The following is a 12,559-nucleotide window of genomic DNA, read 5'->3' on the forward strand; positions in this document are numbered from 1 at the left end:
TTCTAGCCTGCTGAATAGCTGGGCAGATTTTTACTAATTAGTTTGAGCTCATTTTTACTTTTTCATGGGCAATCTTAAATGTCAAATCCTATTTGAAGTGTTTTGCATATATTATGATCATTTGGGGGATGTGCTGGGGGCTTGCACTGAGGCCTTGTACTTCTTAGGCAGACATTCTACCACTTTATCCATGCCCTTAGCCCTTTTTACTTTAGTTATTTTTCCAATGAGGTCTACATTTATGCCCAGGCTGGCTTGGATGGTGATCCTCTCATTTGCATTTCTGTGGAGCTGAGATGGCAGGTGTATTCTACTCACTTTTTATTGGTTGAGATGAGAGTCTTGTGAACTTTATTGCCTGGGCTGGCCTCAAACCTTGATCTTCCCAATCTGTCTTTCAAGTAGCTAAGATTACAGGGTATGTACCACTGTACCTAATTTGCATACATTTTTATTTAATCTTTGCAATAATCCTTTGAAGCAAGTCCTAGCCTTCTATTTTATAGATGAGGCTATTTTATAGAGAGGGTAAAGTGTTTTTCCAAGGGTCACAAAGCTAGTGCCAGACTCATTTCTGTCCAATTTTTAAACCTAAAATGCAAACCAATGTAGAAATGAAAGAATATTCAATACAAAACTGATAAAAATACAGAGCTGGTTACATGTGGAAAGTAGAAGGTTCATCCATTCACTGTAGGTAGGATCATAATTTAGAATAAATTTTTTAGAAGTCAATGTGGTAAAAAGTAAAGCTTTGACTATAAGAAAATATTCAAACTGTAAGATAAAACAGTTTTAGTATTATTTAAAAAACACAGAAGGAAAGAACAGAACCATTGTAAACATTTGTGATAAGGTACTGGTTAAGTGACTAAATACATATTAGTGTAAGAGAATTCAATTATTAATAATGAAAATTATATTGTATAGAAAAATACCAGAATATCAATGAGCATTTATAGTGTGACTTTATTTTTGTGTAAAAGTGAATATATAAGCTGCATTTTTATTTTTTTGCCCATCCTAAGACTTAAACTTGGGGTCTGGGCACTGTTCCTGAGCTTCATTTTGTTCAAGGCTAGCACTCTACTACTTGAGCCAGAGTGCCACTTTTGGCTTTTTCTGTTTATGTGGTACTGAGGAATCAAACCCAGGGCTTCATGTATGCTAGGCAAGCACTCTACCACTAAGCCACATTTCCAGTCCATAACTGGATTTATTTATACAGACAAATGTATATATATTTGAACTGTGTGACATTATATTCATTGTATTATTTTTCTCTGCCTCAGAGGGTTTTTTAAATCTCTTTTCTTTTCTTTCTTTAAATATGTTATGAGGCCATATCATTATTACAAAGCAAAAAACTATTGAAAAAAAAGAATGTCAACATTAAATCAGTTCTTGCCTAAGTAATTGGAATGCTTTCATATACACTAGCCATAAGTTTTATAGAACTGAAAATCTATTATACTTTGGAGAAAGTTCAATAGGTGTATTATAGATCCTGGTCATAGAATTAATGTATTTTTATTTCACCAAAGAATTACTATTAATGTATAATATCAGTAGTGCCAAGACTAACATCAGATTTATCTAAGTTATAAAAGTTAAATATTATCTTACATTTTCATTTTGGAAAAAAATCTCTTTAAATCACTTTCCTTTAATTGGGGTCAGTCCTATTTATTGATTGGCACAGTACTTTGGGGACTAAAGAAATTTTCACTTACATGGCTAAAGTAAATGGATTTTAGAGAGGCTACTGTAAGGTTCAGGAAGTAAATCTAACTAATGAATCTTTCTCTCTGTAATCAGGGTTCCTGAGGGCAAGTGGGGGCTAGCTGGATTTAAGAAAGTGTGTCTGATTAGTAAAAGCAGATGGAATCGGAAAAACTGAACAGGACCAGGGACAAGATGGCCATTTAGGAGAGGTTAAGAGGGAGATTTAACTGCTTTGGTAAGTGATTAGGACTTGTAAAGAAGAAAAAAAAAAAGTCAAGTGTTTAACTAAGAAGGAATATCATCTAGAAAAAGAATGCTTTCTTTAGCATCCTGGATGGCTGTGGCAATATAACCAATACCTAAGTTTCATTCACCACTCAGCAAGATCTCAGCACTTGCTAGGCATGATGATGCACACTGCAATCCTTGTTCTAGGGATCCTGAAGCAGGAAGACTGAAAATTGGAGTCAGCCTGAGTTAGATACATACCAAGACCCTGTTTTTTTTTTTAAAAAAAATACAAAAATCAAAATGAGTAAGATCTGAGCACTGTGTGTACTGGGGCTGCTTTAGAGTTAAAATACTATGCTGCAGCATGGTGGTGGTGGGGGCTGGAAGAAGGTGATCCAAGAATTAAGAGTTGAAGTTCTGGAAATAGAATTAATCTGTGAGAAAAGGGGGGAAAATGGAAATCCTTGAGGATAATAACCTTGGGCATATCTCTGCTAGTGAAAGGAAGTTCAGAAAGCAGGTAGAGAAATGGTAGAATGATGCAGAAGGCAGGGGAGAGAGAATACCAAGAGGGAGTAGTCAGAAACATCAGTGCTGTAGAAGGCCACAAGTTAGGAAGATCAAAGCGTCCACTGCACCTGGCAATCGGCAGAGTCCAGTAGAGATATGAGTGCGGTGGACAAATGACTCCTTTGAAAGTGCCAGAGACCAGAAGAAGGTACTTTGCAATGTTTAGATTGAACTGGAATGGGAAACAGGCCCTGATGAGAATCAATTAAATGAACTTACATGAAGGAAGGTGGGTGTGCGTTGGAGGTTGTCTTAGAAGTTAAGAGCCTATCTTAAGTGAACCCACAGCAGCATGGAGTACGGCCTGTGGAGGGAGGTTGGTGTGATCAACATTCAGTTAGGAGGATGGGAAGGGCTTAAGGATTTACAGACTGCTGTTGAGAAGAAAGAAGAGAGCCAGCAGCAGCAGGGTAGCTGAGGTAGGTGAAGTAGAGGACTGAGAGCTGGAGGTTAGCTACTCAGCCCAGGAATGCCAGGAAGGACGGTGTACTTTCCACCGAGCACTTCCCGGGGCAGGGAGCGTGGAATTACTTTGCCAGTCCTTGGGTGTGCAGGTCGCTTTCCAGATAAAGCCATCACTTGCTCGTGAGGCAGTTCTGCTGATGTCTGATTTCTCTAGTGACAAGGAAGATTACCTTCGAAAGTAGCCCTTCCATCAGGGAATACGAAGGAGTGGGCCCCCTCGAGGGGAAAGGTCGGTGAAGGACAGCCGCCTCGCGGGACAGCGGGGCCCGTGTCAGGTCCGTCTTTCCGTCCGTAAGACCCAGTGGGCAGAGCATCTTCCCTCTCCCTTGTCTGACAGCCTGAGAAACCACCTCGGCGACCACCTCCCCGTTTCACAGAATAGAAGCAGCGAGGCCCGCGGGACGCGCCCCACTCAAAGTAAGACAACCCCGGAGTGGAGACCGGCGGCGGACCTGCTCCGCCCCCCTCCGCGGGGCCTGGGGCGCGGGCACCACCCACCCAGAAAGATAAAGGGCGGCGCGCGGCGTCGGGCCCGGCGGCCCCGCCCGGAGCGGCCAGGGGTTCGAGGCCGCTTCCCGGCCGCGGGCGGCGGACCGCCCCGAGGGGAGGGGAGGGAGCGGGGAGCTTGGGCCTCCTTTCCCCACACTTCGTTAGGACGCGGGCCGGGGCGGGCCTGCGGCCGGCAGAGAGCGCGGGCGGCTCCTCGGAGGGCAGGCGGGGGCGCGCCGTCGAAGCTCGAGGACCCCGAGTCGCCGGGGACCCCCGCTGGCCGAGCGGTCCGGGCCGCGGGCGGCCGGCCGCAGGCGGCGGGCGGCTGGCGGGCGGGCGGGCGGGCGGGGCGGGGCGGGGCGGGGCGGGGCCGCGGGCGGCGGGCGGGGCGGGGCGCGGAGGGGGCGGGGCCGCGAGCGGGGGGCGGCGGCGGCAGCGGCGGCGGCGGCCGTGGTGGAGGAGGAGAACATGGCGGCCGCGGAGAGCGGCTGAAATGCCTGTTCTTCAGGCCAGGCGAGCGGGAGTCTGACGCCATCCGCAGAGCTCCGACCTCCGACGGTTGGACCGCTGCCTCGAGCGCCTCGGCCGCCGGCTCGCCGCTACTCCCTCGGGCGGAGCCTTCGCCGGGGTCGCCCTGCATCCCCCCTGCGGGGGGACCCTTGCTCCGGAGGAGGGGGCCGGAGAGCGGCGGCGGCGGCGGCGGCGGCCGCCTGGGCCCCGGGGACCGGGCGCCCAGTCGAGGAGCGGCGGAGGCCGCGGCGGCGCCGCCACGACCGCCTACGAGCGCGGCGCCCCGGAGCGCGGCCCAGAGGCGGCGGCAGGTGAGTGGCGGCGGCGGGCGGGAGCCTCGCGGTGGGTGCAGCTGTCACGAGCCGCGCGGCCGCGGCGGCCCTAGGGGGCGGGGAACAGCTGCCCCTCCGCCCCTGCTCGCCTTTCTCTGCGATCCGCTCCCGCTCCCACTTCGCCCGAGTTCCCCTCCCGGCCTGGCGCGGCTGCGGGGGGCGGAGGTCGCAGCTGTCACGGCAGCAGCTGGGGGCTGCTCGGGCGGGCGAGCCCGCTGCGGAGCGCCGTCCCCGCGCCGCGCTGCGCCTGCCCCACTTAGCAGAGGGCGAGCATCCGCGGAGGGCGCGCGAGGCTGCGAGGCTGCGCGGCCGCGGGCCCGGGGGGGAGCGAGCGCCCCGAGCCGCCGCCGAGAGGGGGAGCCGGAAGTCGGCGCGGGCGCCCCTCGGCCCCGACGAGCGCCGTGACCTTGGCGGGCCCGCCAACCTCTCCGAGTCTCGCTCGCCCCGACCGCGAAATGGGGGCTGCCGTGGCATGCCTTCGCGACGGCTCGGCCCTCGACGGCACTTCTGCCTAGCCCCGCCGCCTTTGCCTTTGCCCTCCCCGGGCGAGGGCTTCCGAGGTAGCAATGAGTGCATAAAGCACATTTTCCCCCTGCAGCCCAGGTTGGGTTCCTTTCCCGGGGTTCTGCCGAGGACCTACGTGGGGAAGCAGACGTCTGGAGCAGACGATCGGGGGTGGGGTTGGTTAATGGTCAGTGGTCGGACTAGCTCTCGCTGGTCTCTAGAAGAGATGAGGGGAGACTGGAAACCAGGGTCTCTAGCCCTTGCTACCCAGCTGTGAGCTGTGGTGGCTTTTTTTTTTTTTTTTAATGATTTTATTTATTTTTTAAATCAGTTACTCCCCTGGGCCAGATACTACTTGGTCTGATGCTATTGGAGGGAGTCGGCGGATCAGGCACTTGTCAATCGTGCGCGTGACAAGGACAGGCCGTGGGGCTGTGGCCGCAGAGTTTGGTAGGGAGGAAAACTTTAGGCTGGAGCATCTGCTAGCCGTTCTTGCTTGGTTCATCATGTTCACGGTAGAGGCGCGCGCGGAAGGGGCGGGTGTCCTTGTGGAGAAGGTGACATTCTTTTTCTCGTGAGACAGTGAATTTTTAATGTGCAGGACGATGTTGGTGAACGAGGGGCCAAGCGTAGCCCCAGCACCCAGTGGCTGGCAAGAGGGATCTTGATTTATGAGGCATGATGCTTTACACTTCAGTAGTGAAGAAATCTGTAAGTGTCTGCAAGACCTTACTGCCTTGTAGCTTAGATTATGTTGAACAGTTGCAGAGATGAGTTTCAAGGGTTAAATTTGTTTGAGGTTTGTCTCCTCTTCTGGAGTTGGTTGGAGGTTAGTCTTAAAAAAAAAAAAAAAAAAAAGTTGGCCAAAGGGGCCTCTCAGCTAGTTTCACAGAAGCAGTGATGTAGTAGGAAGGGGGTCGGATTTCTTCACATTGGGAATAATGTGATTTGCTTGGGTCTTTTGGCTCTCAAATTAGAAATAGTTTTGGGTTAAAGGTAGCCGTGGGATTTGATTCCATTTAATAAGCAGGCATTCCTCAAGCAGTTTGTCATAAAGGCGATAAAATGGACGTATTTCTACATTATCTCCTGTACTTTGTGTAAAGGTCTAACTTGGTTTTATGAACTAATGTCTGCATTATTTTCTCTGAATTTCTTATTAAGACTTTTTCTATCCAATCAGTGGGTCAAAAAAGAAAGGACAAAATAAGGGATATATATTTATACACACATAATATACATTATATATTATACATTATGTATATTAAATACATATATATACATTACTTGGAGACAGAATAGAGGGCCACTGTTTATAAGAGCAAGATATTTGGTTTGATTTTTGTACACATTTCACACTAATTTATTACACTTATTTAACTCACACTGAACTTTGGCTTACAGGTGCAAAATTTGGATTTTGCATAGTTTATAGTTAATCTCTTTCTTCTGAGAAAATTTGTAAGATTGTGTTTATTACTTTTTGTGTATATGTAAAGGAAGGTGATAGACTAATGGTGATCGTTCTACTTTAACTGGGATTATATAGACAATGCATTTTCCTTCCTCCTTTTGCCAACATTTGTTTTTCTTTCTCCCTCAATTCCAAGGTTTCATTTCTAGAAAACTGTGCTGGAAACAGAAGCAGCAGTTTGTATAATCCCAAGAACTTGCTTATGCCAGGAAGCTGTAAGGATAACATGAAGTGGGTGTGATATAAAGATACTGTTACTACAAAACAGTTAACTGTTAAGGGAGTCTAGGGTCAAAGTGTGATTTTTTTTTTCTCTAAATTTCCTGTTTTCTGTGTATGTGTTAATCTTTTGGTGGGCTGAGGATTGGGTTGCTATGGTGCTGACCCTTGTATATTGTGAAAGTGTTGGCAAATATGCTTTTACTCTATAGGGAGACGTGGCAAACAAGCCTAAATAATTTAAAGATGTTGTTCCCAGGATGGAATGTTCTCTGCATGTCCTCTTGATCCTGCTAATCCAGTGAGCAGTCTTACTAGGGCTAAATGTTGAGTAAGTGCCGCTGGTGGTGTAGAGGTGCTGAAAGGTAGAGTGGTGAATGGATTGGACATCCCTTGAAAATCTTTTTTGGACTGCATACCAGACTCTGATTTGGTATATACAAACTATGATTCAAACATGGTTTGAATATTGTGTTGCATGGAGTTGATTGGCTTTAAGTTATATGGCCTTCTTCTTCTTCTTTTTTTTAATTATAGGACAGGTATGGAAGGTCAAAACAAGTACATGACACTCAGTGGAATCCCCTAAGTTATAGAGCGTAGGAGATCCCCAGGATGCTCATTATTGCCTTGCAGTAATTTTGCCTTCTAAATATGATAATCACAGTAATTCTCAGAGGGCCATCTATTACTTTCCTGGAAGAAGTCCAAAAACATTGTGGTGGGCACCTTTCTACATTATCTGCAAATATTGGATGCTGAAGTGGGTATGGAATTGGATGAAGTACTTGTATTTCAGGAGTTGGATGATAAAGACCTGTATTTCTTCCCACTTTATATAACTTTCTTACACTTTTGGATAGACTAGATTATAGGGAACAGCTTTACTGCTTCCCCTCATTTTAGTCAAGAATTTAACCTTTGGTCCCTAGCCTCATTGTCTCTGATCTTTTTTTTTACTGTTTATTGGAGGTGAGGTCTAAACATTTCAAACTTCCTTTCTTCTTTCTTTGTATCTTAAATTATGTTTTTCTAGGTGGTGTCAGAAGTTATAAAATGGCCTAATGGCAAATAGATACCATTCTTGGTTACTTAACTTAAGGACATACAGATTTTTTTTCTATATATCTGGAAGATGATTTGTGAGTATATAGTATTGGGGTTAATATAGAGTATTCAAATAGTTTTTTTTTTCTATTTCTGCCAGAGATACATTGGAGTAAAGAAATTTGTTGTAAAATATAGATGCCAGCGTGTAAATTCAGTTCCATAAATACAGGTGAAGTGAGTTATATCCATGTTTCCTCCCCGATAACCCATCTACCACACAGTATTTCTGAGACTTTTTGAAGTGAAAGCTTTTAGAAAAGCTTAGTATAGTTGCCATATTTAAAAGATAAGTGGCTTATGTTAAAATAGAAACCACAGTCCCTCTAGGAGTATAGAAGACTTGAAATCAGTCTAGTCATTACCCTCATATTACATATATTTTGTCATATATTTCCTCCCTGCTCCCCACCCTTGGGTGTTTCAGTGGGGATTGTAGTGATGGTTGGTTTTAGTGAGTGGCCCTGAACCCAATCATTAAGAACAGAGAGACCAAACTGATAAAAATACGTGCATACCTAGGCAAAATCCCATCAGCGGGATCAAAGTTCTAGTAACACTAGATTATCTAATTTTTCCAAAGTGATGCCTTATTTTTACCCCTTTGGCTTGTAATTTTCAGATAGTTTTTAAACTGCCTTTATAAATGGAGCTTTGACTTTAGACAGCTGGTGTTCTGGCTTTCCCAGATACTTAGTTGGTGTAACCTTGGGTATTTATTTAGCTGCATTAGACCCCAAGTTTTATGTTTAAAATTGAAACCGTGAATTCTCACACTAGTGTAAGATAAAAAAATTAACTTGCAGTATTAAATAACAGTATTACTTAAAATATGATTGGCCAATAGTGAAACATTTAAAAGTAGCTAGTGAATGGACAAGTAAGTGGACATTTCACACACTAATTTACCATTGAAAAAAATTTTTAATTCTAGCTCTACAATTTCTTTCATTTTAAATGTAGAGCAATAACCAAATTATTGATCTGATCCTCCCCTTTTTCTCTACTAAACTCTTGATTTTAGTTTTTTTAAGCTGTTTGCTAACATGCATTTGCCTAATTCATTTTACACATAAATGTTGAAAAAATACTTTCTAAAATGTTATTTGATGTTATTGTTTTTTAGTGAAGACTGCAAATATATCAAATGTCATTGCAGCAGATACTTTTTTGCCTAGTCCGGAAAATTTGCTCTGGATGATATGTGCAGGAAAGCCTTGTAAGATGTTAAATACTAAACAAGTTATGAAAGTGTAATTATCTATAGATACTTATTACCTTGCTTTAACATATTTCATTTTTTGACTTGAATTGTATTTCCATTTCCTTGTGGTTTCTTGAATATACCAGTCAAAGCTGTTATCTTCTCTAAAGTTTGATTTTTTTTAAATCATTTGCTTGGCATCAGTTATTCAGGTTTTTTTTTTTTCATATAATAAAACTTCTCACCTCTCTTAAGCCAGCTAGCCTCCCTGTCTTCTTCCTTCTCTCTTCCTTTCTTTCTTCCTTCTTCTCTCTTCCTCCTTTCCCTCACTTCCTTTCTCCCTCACTTCTTCCCTCTCTCACCTCCTTTCTCCCTCACCTCCTCCTTTGCTCCTTTTCTCCCTCCCTGCTTTTCTCCCTCCTTCCACTCTGTCTCCGTTCCTCCCTTAGAAGAAGGAAGACCAAGAAAATGTATTTGGCTAGGGAAAATTTAAATTTGAAGAATTCTAGGAAACTTTGAAATAATCTGTGCACCAAGAGAAAGAAGCATATAGTCTATTATATCATACGTCTACCACCTTGTTGGAAATACTTGAAAAAAATTTGCTTCTGTACTGAGCAGGTACAGACTTACTCTTGTCATTTCTTAAATAATACAGTATAACAACTGTTTAAAGGCACTTATATTGTACTAGGTATTATAAGTAATCTAGAGATGATTTAAAATAGACAGGAGGATGTGCATGGGTTATATGCAAATACTATGTTATATCCTATAAGGAACTTGAGAATCTGCAGATTTTTATCTTCAGGGGTTTCTGGAACTAATTCCCTGCAGATACTAAAATACAACTCTATTTTAATTTTTAATGAAAAATTGACTCACATATTGTAATAAGGCATAACTAGAAATTAAGATTATTCTCTTAAAAACTGCAAAAATGCCTGGAGAGAAGTGTCTGATTTTCTTATATGACTCAGAGCCAGCAAATATTTATTGAGTGTTGTCTCTGAGCCAGGCACTATGCTAGCTCTACACACTACATTTTATAAATGAGGAAACAAAGCTTAGGGAAGTTAAGTGGCTGGTGTAATATTGCACAGCTTGTAGGTGTTAGGAATGACATTTGAGTCCAGTGTTCTGACTAGAAATCACATTCATACCTTTAATTGCTAGGGAGGCACTCTACTACTTGTGCCATGCTCCTAGTTACATTCATTCCATTTGCCACGCTTGGCCACATTACAAGCTCTTTCCTTTCTGGACTTTCTGTTCTATATGTGTGTTGTGGAGACTCCTGCAATTGTGTTCTTTCTGATGACCTAGGAGCCATATATCCCAATTACTTAATGAAAGTGTCACTTTAAGATTCTTGTGCTCTGTTTGTTCTCACCTTTGTACTTTAGTAATGTTGATTCTTTGGTGCTTCTGTTCTGGTAAGCTTATCTTTGAATGATTGGTTTGGATTCTTAGCAATAAAATTCGGCCTCTCAAGTTTTGTTAGTGTTTAAATAGCTAAAGCTTCAGGTATACTCTTTCATCTGGAACAAATTGGTCACCCCCTGTGTTTATACTAGTATTTTGAGTTGTTGATCTTCTTCTGGTGACATTATTATATTGCATCTTAAAATTTTAGTTTGCTTATGTGGCTAAACTATTTATATACTTTTATTATCAAGCATAGATTTGATTATTTAATAGTATTCCATTTTGGGTATGTTTGTGTGTGTGTGTGTGTATAAAGGTATCACACCATATCACCAGGTACTTGAAAGGTGAAATATTTTTGACTTTTGAAAGCACCTATAATGGGTAGTACTGACTCTGTTTTGGTGACTTCGGAAAACCAGGGTAATGTTATTTGTTCTCAAAGTCTAAATCACATCTATTCTGTTTAGTACAGGAAGTCTGTAATTGAATTTCTAAGTATCCACTCAATCATGTGTTGAGATTATAGTTGTTTTGAGTACATGCTTTGTTCAAAGCGCTGTGCTATTTAAAGATAGGGAAGTGAAATGATAAGATATAGATCCTATTCTTAGGGAGATTATGACCTAAAATAGTTGATAAGACAAAACACAAATACCTATAATACTAATTAAATGTGATGAGTGATTTGGGAGACACAGAAACAGTAGTATACTTGAAGATTCTGAAAGAGAAAGTAATTAGTTCATTTGAGAGGGCTTGGTAGTGGACAAGAACATTGAATGCAGGGCATGGTTTTAGTAAGGGTAGGGTGAGGAAAAGTATATATTCAGAAAGATTAAATAGAAGAGGAGACAGGAAAGCCTGGAGCTACTCAGGAAGTAAGAAAGGAACAAGTGCAAGAAGGATGATAGCGTCAGCTGAAGTGGAGACGGAAGCCCAAATTCTAGGTGTAGTCACGTGACATGGAAAGATTTAAAAAAAAAAAAATACGGGGAGGTGGGAGCAGTATGTAGTAAATATAAAGATCTGGATGGAAGTAAGAAATGCCAGTTTTCCAAATTTATATGAATTTTTATTTGGAAGGTTTTATGCCACAACATTTATATTTCCTTAGTTTTTGAAATGATTCCATGTGTAAGGCTTATTTTATTCACCCATTTTTATTTATCTTTAAAATTTGATATTTTTAAGATAATGCAGTAGACTTGTTTTGTCAGTGCAAATTGATTGGAAGTTACTGATAGAGAGCCTTGACCTTGGGAACCCAGGTGCTGATAATCACATATAAAATAGAGTTTGTATTCTATCATCATGGAAATGCAATAAATATTGGAGGTCTCTAAGGAGTCTTGTTCTGACTGTATGAGTGAGATTGGTCATACAGTGGGAAGCCCCTGACTCACAATATAGTTCATGAGTTATTTATGCTTTATTCGTGCCCTGCTGTGTTCCAAAAAAGAACTTAAGGCAGGATATGTCATGAAGTGTCTTGGACCTTGTTCTAGCTCTATTATTTTTGTGATGTCCTTAGCTAACAGCACACGAGGGAACAGTGTTGAAGACAACTGGTGTCCCAGAATGTGTTGTGGAGTGTCTTTTGCGAAACAGGTAGTAATTCAGAGGTAGTTGCTATACAAGTGGAATACCTTAAAGAGAAGTTGTTTAAACTTTGATAGCATACACAGGAGATAATTGATTGGAAGTTGATAGAGAGCCTTGACCTTGGGAACCCAGATGCTGATAATCACATATAAAATAGAGTTTGTATTCTGTCATCATGGAAATGCAATAAGTAGTGGAGGTCTGTAAGGTGTCTTGATCGTTTGCAGTTTATTATAAAGTTTTACAGTTCACAAGGGCTTAGGCAATTGGATTGTTTTTGGCATATTGTTTTGCATGTTTGTTTGTTTTTTTCTTTTACCCAGTACTAGGGATTGAACTTAGGGGTGCTAGGCAAGTGGTCTACCACTTGAGTCCATGCCACCTCTTTGTGTATTGCTTATATTTGTGTGTGTGTGTGTGTGTGTGTGTGTGTGTGTGTGTGTGTGTGTATGTTGTTGTTGGTGGTGGTGATAGTGGTCGTGGGGTTTGAACTCTGGGCCTAGGTACTGTCCCTGAGCTCTTCACCTCAAAGAGAGTGCTCTACCACTTGAGCCACAGTGTCACTTCCAGCTTTCTGGTGGTTAATTGGAGATAAGATCACGTACTTTCCTGGTTGGGCTGGCTTTGAACCATGATCCTCAGATCTCAGCCTCCTGAGTAGCTAGGATTACAGGCATGAGCTACAGGCATGAGTCT

General features: G+C 42.9%; 1 protein-coding gene across 5 annotated transcripts in view; it reads left to right on the plus strand.

Moving 5' to 3' along the window:
* The first annotated feature begins 4,269 nt into the window (after positions 1–4,269).
* The window catches only part of Ncoa1 (nuclear receptor coactivator 1), a 206,445-nt gene continuing 198,155 nt past the window's right edge, over positions 4,270–12,559 (plus strand). For 3 of the 5 annotated variants that reach the window (XM_042696727.1, XM_042696729.1, XM_042696730.1), the window contains exons 1-2: positions 4,271–4,301; positions 9,449–9,451. The gene's annotated coding sequence lies outside the window, so the exon portion shown is untranslated. Of the gene's footprint in view, positions 4,302–9,426; positions 9,452–12,559 lie in introns of those variants that run through there. The other 2 variants (XM_042696731.1, XM_042696728.1) reach the window with 2 other exon arrangements.

This window comes from Dipodomys spectabilis, unplaced genomic scaffold (genome assembly GCF_019054845.1).
Source record: "Dipodomys spectabilis isolate Male_0828 unplaced genomic scaffold, ASM1905484v1 ptg000210l, whole genome shotgun sequence".
Classification (NCBI taxonomy): Eukaryota; Metazoa; Chordata; class Mammalia; order Rodentia; family Heteromyidae; genus Dipodomys; species Dipodomys spectabilis.